Consider the following 13,522-nt stretch of genomic DNA (forward strand, 5'->3'; position numbering starts at 1 on the left):
CCTTATATTTATTGTAGGCTCTGTTCCTAGTTCTCTCCTCCTTTCTGCTCTGTTTGGATTCAGCAAGAACAAAGACATTTCAACATATATAGGGGATTTCTACCAACACACCTTACCAACATCATTTCTTTTTTTTAGCCAGTTTCTTCTACTTCGGCATCAGTCACTTTTTCAGGAATATTATCAATTAAAAGTATTTCATACATCTCACAGTTAAGATTATTTCATCTCACAGTTAAGATTATTTCATAAACTGGACTTTTCCCCCCTTGTCAAGATGATTCCATCTTCTGAGTCTCAGATATAGATATAGCTCAATACCATCACTTCAACAACTCATAACATTTGATAACTAGGTTTATTAGACAGATCTGTCCACATGGTAGGATGGTTTGCCTTTTTCACTTAAGCATATATACTCTTTCAGAGCTTATGAACAAAGACATGTTCTTTGCACTTTTAAAAAATCACAGTAATAATACATGCTAGTGTCTCCATTTTTCTATTCCAGTCATAGTTAATCCTCCATCCTGTAATCATTTTTTTTCTTTTTTAAATATTTTTTCTCAATTTTTATTAACATTTTCCATAATTATAAAAAATGTCCCATAGTAATATCCTCCCTGCCCCCACTATCCCCTTTGAAATTCCATTCTCCATCATATCCCCTCCCCATCTCAATCACTCTCTCTTTTATTTTGATGTCATGATTGTAATCATTTTTTGAATGTCTGTATTTCAGTGTGAGTTCTCTGAAGGCCATAAGAAAATTTGTCTCATCTACCATCTAGAATATGCCACCATAGGTTCTAGATAAGAGAGGCTGTAATGTTGGATGAACAGTTTAAAAATTCTTAAGCTTACTTTACACTGTTAATGGCTTCCAAAATGATAGGTGGTTGTTATTCATGCATTTTCTCCCTTTATGAATAAAGAAATAGCAGGAAATATTATAAACATAGCTTGTAACATAGCTTAGTATTTGGTGTTGCTAATGCCTGTTTTTCTTCTTTGTTTAGATTAAGTATGTTCTATTCAATCTTACTCTATACGATTTGCGTTTGTATAAAGAGATGTGCTGGATTACTCTTTGTGTACATCTGATTCTGAGTGCTTATGGCTTCAGTTCCTGTGCTTGGGCCTTTCACATATTTGATGTAGAATCCCATCAGCCTCTTGAACAAGGGTTCTGAGATCATAAAGGACTGTGACCCTTTGCCATGTCTCCTTACTGAACAAAGTGTCCTGTTGCACTTAAAGGTATGTTCTTTCAGTAAATCCTGGGATAAATGGGACATTAGATATGTACAGGCCAGAGTTTACAACATAGGGAGGTATGAGTTCAAAGCTCTGGAACTTCCGACCGTAACCAATCCGAGCTATTGTTCACTTGGACATTTGCTCTAATAAGTACTAAATACTAAATCTTAAATTACAATGGGGTATACAGCTTATTTTAATTTTCCATGTCTTTACTTAAATGTATTTACTAGTATAAATTAGAATAGATTGAACACCTGACAATGCTAAGAAAATTTGACTGTAACTGATGAATTCTAATCTTCATATTATTTTTTTTTTAGCAGTTTTACTTTAAAGACACCATGTCAACATATAACTGTATATGTATACAAAAAAGCAACTTGACAATATTTAGTGGAAAAATGAAATTTCCACCTGTGTACAGCTCCAGCTTGGTGTTTGTGTGTGCCAATATGCATGCACCATGAAGGAATCAGAACTATACTGACCATAGCTAAAATAAATCCAATATTCATTTTCTTTCTACTTGGTGAGTCACTTGTTTTCTTTGTTTAATCGTAGGTGAACCTGCATGACATGTTTTTATGTTTTTTTTTCTTTAAACAATGCCTCCAGTCCAAATAAATCAGTCAAAATAAAAGCTCATCAGCCCCATTTGTCTAAAGTCCTGGTATTGTGTGGATGACAAGCAGTAGCCTGTTATGATGGTAGGTGATAGATCCAAGTTAGTGCCCAATGTCCTGACATCTTTCTGTTTTTAAATCACCCTTAAAGATAATCACCAAAAAAAGTCTCACCATCTTAAATTAGTCAGGAGAGCAGCCATGACAGCTGAGTCCATATTTTTGACACTTAAAAAAAACCTGACAGTTATTGAACTTTAAGAAAAAATCATAACTCAGTAATCTCTCTCTCCTTGATTATCTTTTACTTACTGTTATTTAAACTACTTTTTGGGTAGTATCTTCCATGTTCATTTTGATTGTCTGCTAAATTATGCCTAGTAAAAGCTCATCATTGACTTTTACTTTTAATCATTTCAACATGCTGGGTTAATAATCAATAATCCCCACATATATGTGGTGTTTACCCATGCATCTACTTAATCTCTGTACCTAATGACTCCGCTTTTCCAGGAACTATGCTGATCTTTGCAGAAGTAAGTGGAAGTAAAACATATTCGCTGTGAAATGCCAGTGGCTCGAGGATGCTGAGGTTCTACATTGAGAATCATCGTTCAACATGAGAGACGGTACAAAGAACTGGGAGCTCCACAGTCATATTCATACTATCTGTGCTCCTCAGTAAGATGCCTGATACTAAAAAAAATCCAGATTACTTTTACTCTACAAAATAGTTTCTCTAAGACCCTATCATGATTAAAATTATTATAATAAAATATGCCATATAGTCTCATAATTCTTGAATTTCCTTTGCTGTGCCAAAGTGTGGGAATATTAAGTGAGAAATCAGCTACAAATTCTTACCTGGAGTTCCTTAGAATCTACGTAGACAGTAAACAATAAAGATTTTAGTAGCTAATAGCGGAGACTGTAAAGAAAAGTATATATAGCTGGGTGTGGTAGCACATCCCTTTAGTCCAGCATTCAGGAGGCAGAGGCAAGAGGATCACCATGAGTTCTAGGCCAGGATGGGTCTACAGAGTGAGTTTGAGGTCAGCCTGTGAGACATTACCTTGAAAAAAACAAAACAAAGTAATACAAAATGAAGAATAGTATATATAGTGAGATCAAATCTGTCCAATAGTCTTGTCAAGGGAAAGGGTCTTCCCAAGTTAGGGTTAGGGAGCATCAGTGTCCTAGGCTCATGACTCATGATCTCACTTGATTTGAATCTTATTGTCACCTCATGGCTGATTGGCTTCAAGGTTTCCAGCTTGTATGTCCAGCAGCTTTCTACCTGTGCAAAGGTCAAATTTCAGTGAAAACAGAGGCTTGTCTTTGTGTGTCAAAAATACTCAGAGTATTTCATGCTGCCAAAGAATACAGGTGACACGTAGGCACATGGAAAGATGCTCAAGAAATGCTGTCACAATACAGCACTAGAATGCCAACACCAGCAATGACACTGAGTGCACTGTGGATGTGGACATTTACAGGGACTGGTGGGAATGCCAACTGGAATTATGACTCTAGAACAGTTTGTTTCTTAACACTAAACATGCACCTAATTTACAACTAGCAATTGAGCTCCTAGGTATTGATTCTAGACTAATGAAGACATCATTGATTAGAAAGCCTGTGGTATCCAATGTACGATAAGGAACATGCTGTTCAAATAACCACCTCAGTGCACTGGGGAAACCAGGAGGTTTGCTAGCAGATAGATAGGTCTGAGTTCTGAGAGCAAAGGCACCAGTTACTCATCTTTGATTGCAATCTATGCTAGAGCCTGACTAGGCTACCACTGGACAGCTGCGTTCCCAGGGCCTAGACCATGGCACGACCAGGCACTGAATCTGAGCTGAGAAAGTGCAGCAAGCGGGACACTCAGGGGGCCTCCAGGGTCCCTGAGACCACTGCCCAGCCTGGTCATGAGGGAGCTCTAGCCAAGACACACTCACCACCTCCTCCTTCCAGCCCCTTGGGCTCTGTGCACCCAATCACCCCACAACTGTAACCATAGATCCACTGAGGAACTACAGAAGTAATTTTGAGATCATGGTGACCCATGGTAAAAGGTCAGTTTACAGAAAGTCATTAAAAAAAGATTTCTGAAATAATCAGCAAAGGCACATTCACTATCTGCAAAGGAATCTCATAGAGGTTGACTTTTCAAGACCAGATTATGATCATTTTTGTCTTTTGTCAAAAATTTGTAGCTTAGAATGCTTAGAGAGAAATTTGATGTCAGATGGTGTTGATCATTACCAAATACATTGTTCTATGACAAGTAATTTTCACTGTCTCACTATTTCTTTTGCATGTTGGCTGAAATCCCCCTTCCATCAAATTAGAGGAAGGGACTAAATGACAGATGCAGTGTCCCCTATACCAATGACTTATATTTTTTCCCAAAAGATGACATAGAATTTGGAAAAAAAAACACCCCTCTTCATTAGTATTATAATGCTCCATGATTAAACATGACATTCTGTACTTGTTTTGAGTTGAAGCACTTATACTGGAGAATAATAATTACTATTTGGGCTGGGCAGGTGGCTCAGCAATTTAAGACATTTGCTTGCAAAGCCTGGTAACCCAACTTAAGTTTCCTAGCAGCCACCTAAAGCCAGTCATACATAGAGGCACATGCTTCTGAAGTTTGTTTGCAATGACAAGAAGCACTTGACCCCCCCCTCTCTCTTTGTCTCTTTTCCTCAAATAAATTAAAAAAAATTGAAAATATAAATTAAAACCACTGTCTAAGGCATACTGTCATCTTTCAGAGGTAGTATAAGGATAGTTTTGTGTGCATCTGAAAGCCAAGGAAAATATAACTATACAGCAAAGGAAAAATTCTTATAGCAGAAACACTACCATATTTTGCAACTAAATTATAGTGTGTATGCCCACTGTAGCAGACAGCTTCAGGTTTGTTGGGATGATCTTCCAGACTAGGCAGTTATGGAAGAAAGGATATTTATTGAAGCTTACAGATCCAGGGGAAAGTCCATAATGGCAGAAGAAGCTGGCCTGCTTTCATAGGACCATGCAGAGAAAGAGAAGCACAAGCCAAAAGCCAGAAGCCACATAGCACAGCACACTTCAGGAATTCTAGCTAGGCATACTTTGCATATCTTTACATTGAAATCTGAAACCTGCTACCACACCTTAAGATCTGCCCAGTGACACAGCCTCCAGCCAGGTGGCTGCAGATGCAAACTACTACCTAATAAAAAACTGAATATATTGTGGGCCATCTATTCAAACCACCACATTCTGCCCCTGGCCCCCAATAGATTCAGAACACATTGTAAATTGTACTTAGTTCAATTTCAAAGGTCCCCAGAATCTTGACCAATTTAAGATAATAAGTCCTATAAAATCAAATAAGTTAAATACTTCCAACATATAAAGGCACAGAGTAAACATTTTCAACTGGTGTAATGTATAGCAAGGAAAGACTAAAACAATGCAAGCTCAGTCACCATCAAACAAACATAAAACTTCTGCAGTTCAAGTTCAATATAACCAGAGACTACCATTCTCAAGATATTCTAATTCACCCCTCCCTCTTGCAGAGTAGCCAGGGAACACTTCCATCCTAGGTCAACAGTGTGCTCCATGGTAGCCCTTGCATAGTCCTGGTATATCCAAAATGTCTTTAGGTCTCCAGGCAAACCATGGTCCATCTTCCAAAGGCTTTTTCATTCTATCAGGGTACTAGGTCCTGCCTCATGCTGCATCTCAGCAGCAGCTCCTGGAACTGTGTACAATTCATAACATTCCTCATGTTTTTCAGGTTTTGAAACAAATACCAGGTGTGCAGGACACAACCATATTCTTAATTTAGGGACAAAATAAATCATAACCTTGAAAAGCAGTTTCCTTCTCCAGTAAACTCTTTCAAAAGAGTTTGCACTTCTATGATAGACTTTTCTCAGGCATCCTCTCCATTGTTTTAATGTAAAGGAGTTGGGCCATCTTCTTTAAGATTGCTAATGTGTTTGAAAATAGCAGGTTCAGTAACCTAAGACCAGTCTCAGAGCCTGTAATTTTAACTTGTATGAGGTTTTCCAACTTTAAAACTTAAAATTTCCAGTCCAGTATCTTTAGCCAAGCACAGAATTCATTAAAAGTTTAATTTTGGTCAAATTCTCTGGACCTGGGCAGCAGATCACAGCCAGATCTTATGCCACTAGCCCACTTCCAACAAAGTCCTCTGTAGTCTTTCTTTCCCCTTAGAAAGTTCACAAGCCAATCCTTGAAACTCAAGACTGTCTGTACTTAGCATTATCAAACTCTCATCAGAATAGTCCATAAAACTTGGCTAACCTCTCCAGAAGGCATCTTTAGTTACAAGCAACAAGCCCATGCAGATTTCTCCAAAACAAAGGTTCCAAAAGATCAACATCCACATGGTCAGGTTCATCTCACCCCACTCTCAGTATCAACTTCTGTAGCAGACCGCTTTAGGTTCTCTGAGATGGACTTTCAGACCAGGCACAGTTATGAAGGAAGAGTTTTTATTGAAGCTTACAGATCCAGGGGAAAGTCCATGATTGCAGAAGAAACTGGCCTGCTTTCACAGGACCAAGCAGAGAAAGAGAAGCACATGCCAAAAGGCAAAAGCCACACAGCACAGCACACTTCAGGACCTCCAGCTAGGCACACTTTTCATATCTTTAGATTGAAATATGAAACCCACCACCACACCTTAAGGTCTGCCCAGTGACACAGCCTCCAGCCAGGTGGTTGCAGATGCAAACTACAAACTAATAAAAAACTGAATATATTGGGGGCCATCTATTCAAACCATCATACCTACAATACCATTATAATATTAGAAATAGGGCTGGAGAGATGGCTTAGCAGTTAAGGGCTTGCCTGTGAAGACTAAGGACCCCAGTTCAAGGCTCGATTCCCCAGGACTGACTTTAGCCAGATGCACAAGGGGGCACATGCATGTGGAGTTTGTTTGCAGTGGCTGGAAGCCCTGGCGCACCCAATCTCTCTCTCTGCCTCATTCTCTCTCTGTCTGTCACTCTCAAATAAATAAAATAAACAAAAAACTGTAAGAAATAATATTAGAAGTAGTGATTATATCATATTGCTTGTTTTTTTAAACTATGGGTATCTTGTAGTATATGTTGTACATCAAAACTCATGAAGGGTCTTGCTGCTGTTGCTTGGGTAAAGCCCTGCTGTCAACTTTCTTTTATACATAAGGAGTTATGCAGCCTTGGCTCAAACCCCGTCTCTCTTACTTTGTGCTGTTAACCTGAGAGTTCCCTCATATATAAAATGGGATGAATACAGTTTACCTGATGGAGTTATCCAAGGCGTACATCAAATAATGGACATAAAATATTTTAAAGTGTTCTGAGCACAGGTAGCTGCCAGTAGGATGAAATGTAGGCCTAGGCTGCTGCATAACTTCCTTGGTTCACATTCACGACAGCAGATCTTATTATTGTTTTACTGAATCCACAAGAGAATTATTGCAATGAGTTTTAAAGGCTGGTGCATGCTGATTTATAAAGCTGCATCAACTTTACATGACACAGTTTGAGTCATTTCTCACCAGCTCAGGCAGTCTATATCTGTGTGCTGAGGTATGCTCACGGTCTTCCCGGGACAGGCTTCACTGAGCCCAGGCTTTGGGAAGGCCCTGTCCATTCACTTACTGAACTATACCCAGGGTGATAGAGATGACAGAGGTTCTGGATCAGAAGAATTGGGTTTTACCATGAACATAGCTGCTCCTACATTTAATGAGCAGACTAGTATATTCTTGACTCACTTTCTAGGTATAAGAAATCCTACAAAATAAAGCATGTTACCTCACTGAGTATCCTGTGGATTAGTGAGTGTGAGGACACAGTGATTGGAGGCCATACTCATGCTAGCAAGTCCTTTCTCTTGGACTGGACAAGTTTTGGTAAGACTCCCAGGCAGGTGCTATCTTGACATGGGATGGCTACAGATGAACATAGTTAACTTATATTTTCCATCACATTCCAAAAATGTAAATCATGTTTCACAGAACATTTTAAAAATAGAAAACAATTTAACCTGTATATATGTGTTGGTAACTCATATTTTGACCAGTTGTGTTGTGACTTGTTTGCTTTATAAGTTGCCAAGGTCATTTAGCTTGTATCATATAATTGCAATCAAGTCTTTGAAACCCTCAAGGAACTTTCAGTTTTCAGTCAACTTCCCATCACTGTGAGGACTCATGCTGAATCAGGATCCATGAAGAGCCAGCTATGGGGAGAAAACTACTTACCCATGCTCCCACATTGGTAAAGAGAAGAGAAGAAAAGGGCTCAGCACTTCCTTTGTCAATTACTCTTTCATTGTGAAAAGAATTTCAGAATTCTGAGATGTTGGCCTCCATGCCTATTCTTATTTATCTGTCACTTTGTTATCCAACCTGTTTATTGTGAGTGCTTCAAATCTTTTATTTCATGAGAAATTTATTGGGAAAGAATTCTTACAACTGCTTCATGTTATAGAAGAGAAGTGGAAAAAAAATATCAAGAGTTGTGCTTTGATGTGTTTTGCTTTGTCATTACCTGAAAAAAAATGTTGGATTAAAAATATGGATAATGATTTGAGAATAAGTGTTTAATCATATGCTTTCAAATTTTTAACTTGTAAGAATCTTACCTGTATTTCTTCAATAGCTCTTATAGAACCAGCAAATGTGGACACCGTGAATGATATTATCTAGAGATCACTAACAATGCTAGGAATAACTGTAAGTCCTTTGTAAGTAACTTAGAGATACAATGCATTTGGTTGTTGAGATCTTTGTTTTTTCAAAATGTATGTATGATTATCACAGGATCCCTTATTATTAAAAATATTAAAGTCATATTTTGCCATCTTACTTTCAAGAAGTAAGGGCAGCTAAAAGATATGTTATTAGTAGATATCTGAGTACTTTCATTGCATGCTCATTTACATTTCATGTGAACTGAAAGCATGAACTGAACTATGCTTTATGAATCTTAATAATGACATTTACATTGTTGTATATATTATACATGTATATAATAGAAATTGTTTAGAGTTCTACTTTCTTAGCCATAATAATGATGATGATGTGTGGTCTTTGACTACTAAGTTGTCAGACTGGGACATGTGAACCAAAACTCAGCATCTCCACAAATCTAGAGGAACAGAAGTCAGGGCTCTTGGGATAAGTCTATTCTTTATGAGGAGTCATGAATGGGACTTCTTAGTCCTTGGGTCTGTCACAAAGGGATAAGCTGATTCCACTGAGGATCTGCATAGTCATGTTCCATTAGGAAGGACAAGCAAAAACCTTGGATTTTCTACTGAGGCTGTGAGTAGAATAGGAGCTACTGAAATCAGCACAGTCTACTCAAAACTGTGTCTACCCCAAAGATAATGCTCCATGTATACTAGTCCCAAATATCTTCCTATCTAAAAACATGGCCAAGTTAGGGATGGAGAAATGACTCAGTGGTTGAGGTGCTCCCCTGCAAAACCTAACAACCTGGATTTGGTTCCCCAGTACCCATGTAAATCCAGATGCACAAAGCAGTACATGCATCTGGAGCTTCTTTGCAGGGCTAGAGGCCCTGACTCACCCAGTACCCCCCTGCTTGAAAGTAAATAAATTAAAAAAATTTTTAAAAACCATGGCAAGTAAGAAGCATGTCTGCTGAAAAGCAGTCTTTGCAATGCTGATTTCTTTTTGTCTCCCAGAGCAATGAGAATGATTACCAGCTATGGTTCCAGTCTGGCAATAAAAAACAACTTTATCCATTCTGTGGTAAGTAGGAGGGGAAAATATAACAATGGGATTGTTGAGTTCAACCTTATAAAAATAAAGTGTTAAAATAATAATTGTTTGGTCTTAAGCTAATCACCCCCAAATCAAATATCTCATGTAATATTCATTCAAACATTGAATCAATAATTACTAGATTTTTAATCTGGTCCAGGTCCAGGCATGTGATAACATCTCTTTTTAAAAGTTTATTTGAGAGAGAGAGAGGGGGAGGGAGGGACAGAATGGATGTACCAGGGCCTCTAGCCACTGCAAATGAACTCCAGACACATGCACCCACTTGTGCTTCTGGCTTATGTGGTCCTGGAGAATTAAACCTGGGTCCTTTGACTTTGCAGGCAGATTCCTTAACCACTAAGCTGTCCCTCCAGCCCAACACCTCTTACTATAACAATTTCTGGCCATATTGGAGAAAAAATATGAACATTTCATCTTATTTTCACTAGAACATCAGAGCATTCTTGAAAAATATCTAGTTTTTGTTCTAATATATATATTGTTATCAAGAATAATTTACCTATGTATTTTTCTCCACATAGGATTTGAGCATCCATATATCATTAAAGTGTGTGACCTTCAAAACACCACATTCACTGCCCAGAGGTCAAGGAATACCAATTCATTTCCTAACCTCCCAGAGCTGGTCCTGGAGCAGAGAGGAACAGACCCATGAATGCTTTATGTGCCTTCAAGAGTTTTGGCTCAGTTTCTATCTCTATTCCGGATTAACTTCATAAGTGAGGATATGAGATTGCCAGAAACCCATCTCTTCGCAGTATCATAACTTCGGAGAGAATTCTAATTTCTGAAGTCATGACACACATTCCTTTTAGGAAGAGGTTTCTTTCTTCTAGGAAGACAGCTGCTCTCTTCTCTGTATCCCCCAGTCAAGTCGTACACATGATGAGAGTACACATATCCTTAAGTCTCACTACAGTATAACATCTGAGGGACTAGACATTCATCTCTAATCCAGTCTCTGAGATAAAGCAGGAAATGAGCAAATAACTACACTTAGCCATATGGGGAATGAAAGAAAGAGGGTATGGCTTTGAATAAAATTGACTTCGGATCATGGATGAAGTGGCCTTGGGATTCTAGAATGAATTCTTCTCAATTCCACCCCCAGAGCAATCTTGCTATTCATGTCTCCTTCAGAACATGGTCTATGCTCAGACTGAACTCTATAATCACGATTAGGGGCTTCTGAATATTCCTTCTTGCCAATTTCCTTCTGATATTCCTATGAAATCTCGGTGACATCTCTTTTTCTGATGCAGATGAATTATTAACTGGGAAGCATATTCATAAGAACAGAGCTTCTCCTTGGATCTTAAACACCAAACATACTGAATTCTTGAACATAAAGTTGAATTTTACTACAACCCAAGCACTGGGAAAACACTAACTCAAATGTTCCCAGAATTGTTTAAGTTCCACAACATTTTTATGACAATAACACATGGTTTCATTGCTCACAACGACAAGATGAACATTCACACTATGTACCATGCATTACATAAGGATGGAATAAATCTTAAAATATTTCTGAGAATATATAGAACTGTGTGTCTTTCTTTCCTCCTTCAGTGGCTGCAAGCGCAGCTTTCCATCAAGGAGAAGCCTTCTCATGACTGCTATTAAAAGTAAGTAACAGTAGGGGTGTTTGAGAGTGGCCACAGCAGTGGAATGTGGAAGCACTGCATTTGAGAACGTGACCATCGCCCTGTGGCAGTTCCTCCTCCAGCTCCTGCAGGAGCCTCAGCACCTGCACATGATCTGCTGGACCTCTAACAATGGGGTCTTCAACCTTCTGCAGGCAGAGGAAATGGCTCTGCTCTGGGGGATTCGCAAGAATAAGCCTAACATGAATTATGATGAACTCAGCTGAGCCCTGAGATACTACTATGTAAAGAATATCATTAAAAAAGTAAATGGGGGTTGGAGAGATGGCTTAGTGGTTAAGGTGCTTGCCTGCAAAGGCTAAGGACCCAGGTTCAATTCTCTAGGTCCCATATAATCCAGATGCACATGGTGCGCATGTGTCTGTAGTTCGTTTGCAGTGGCTAGAGGCCCTGGTGTACCCATTCTCCCTCTCTCTCTATCTCTACTTTCCCATCTCTGTCTTTAAAAAAAAAAAATGCCTAAAAAAAGTAAATGGTCAGAAGTTTGTGTACAAGTTTGTCTCTTATCCAGAGGTTTTGAAAATGGATCCAATGGCAGTGGGCAGGATTGAAGGAGACTTTGAAACTTTAAACTCCAGTGAAGCCAGCATTTCCAAAGACTCAGAAAATGGAGGGAAAGAGAAGCCACCTCAGCCTGTTGCCAAGACCTCTAGCCCCAATGACTATATCCACTCGGGTTTGTATTCGTCCTTTACTCTCAACTCTCTGAATACCTCCAATAAGAAGCTCTTCAAGTTAATAAAGATAGAGAATCCAGCTGAGAAACTGGCAAAGAAAAAAAAAAATCTCAGGAGTCAGCACAGTCTGTCATTAAATTTGTAACACCACCATCCAAAAAGCCACACAGTGACTATTTTACCTGGCCCACGTACCTCTCCATCTTCTGCAGAAAGTATCCAAGTGTTAGAGACGTTGGCTTCTCCTAAACTGTCTTCTCTGGAAACCCCAGCCTCTGCATCCATGGTGGCTGCCACTTTTAATCCCACACCTCCACTCCTGTCCACACCTCTTCCTTCAAAGGAGCCTCCGAGGACACCTTTTTCTACCACTGAACTCTAACCCAGACATCGACATGGATATTGACTCTGGCTTCTCAGCCAAATGGAACTTCCAAAGAACGTGTCACTGGAGCCTAAAAATGGGGATTCAGCTTTGCCAGAAAAAGACAAAACAAATAATGCATCAAGATCCAAGAAACCCAAGGGGTTAGAACTGGCTCCTGCCCCTGTAATCATGGCAGTGACCGGAGTCCCTTGGGACTCTCAAGCCCATCGCTCCCCACAGCCTCTCTCACACCAGCACTTTTCTCAGACACCCATCTTGCTGACTCCTGGCCCCTTGCTCTCCAGTATCCACTTTTGGAGTACTCTCAGCCCGTTTGCTCCCCTGAGCCCAGCCACACTGCAAGGTGCTAACAGCTTTTCCAGTTCCTTTCTGTACTGAACAGTCATGGATCATTCACTCTGTCTGACCTGGATGGACCTTCCATGCCTGGCCCATTTTCCCCAGACCTGCAGAAGACAGAGCCCATGCATTTGTGGAGTGAGTGAACTGAGGAAGTCAATGCAGAGACACTTAGCTTGATTGCCTTTGAAATGAGGGATAGGTCTACAGTGCTCATAAAAGATCATTGTGACCAGGCGTGGTGGCGCACACCTTTAATCCCAGCACTTGGGAGGCAGAGGTAGGAGGATCACTGTGAGTTCAAGGCCATCCCGAGACTACAGATGAATTCCAGGTCAGCCTGAGCTAGGGTGAGACCCTACCTCAAAAACAAAACAAAACAAAAAACCATTGTGATTTTTGCATTTCTCATTGAGGGGCCCTTTTTAGGATTCCCTTTGATAGAACTCAGAGTTGGACTATGTATGAAAATGACTTAATTAGAGGTCAAACTCCACTTCTGTTTTCTTGTTTTAAATCTTATTTTGAGCTGGTTTTTGGTGTGGTTTAGCAGATTTGCTTTGCAAGAGTGTTTGAGAACAGTTACTCTTCCTGGCTGTCAGTACCTTTTGGCCAGGGAAATAATTATGCTTAGAATTTGTCATTTAAAGAACACGAGTTAAGCTGGGTGTGAGGCCTCATGTCTTAATCCTGGCACTTGTGAGGCTGCAGCAGGAAGA

General features: G+C 39.5%; 1 pseudogene; it reads left to right on the top strand.

Moving 5' to 3' along the window:
• Positions 1–2,505: 2,505 nt before the first annotated feature.
• On the top strand, positions 2,506–12,949 carry LOC101607930 (annotated as a pseudogene).
• Positions 12,950–13,522: the final 573 nt, after the last annotated feature.

Source organism: Jaculus jaculus, chromosome 2 (assembly GCF_020740685.1).
Source record: "Jaculus jaculus isolate mJacJac1 chromosome 2, mJacJac1.mat.Y.cur, whole genome shotgun sequence".
Lineage (NCBI taxonomy): Eukaryota > Metazoa > Chordata > Mammalia > Rodentia > Dipodidae > Jaculus > Jaculus jaculus.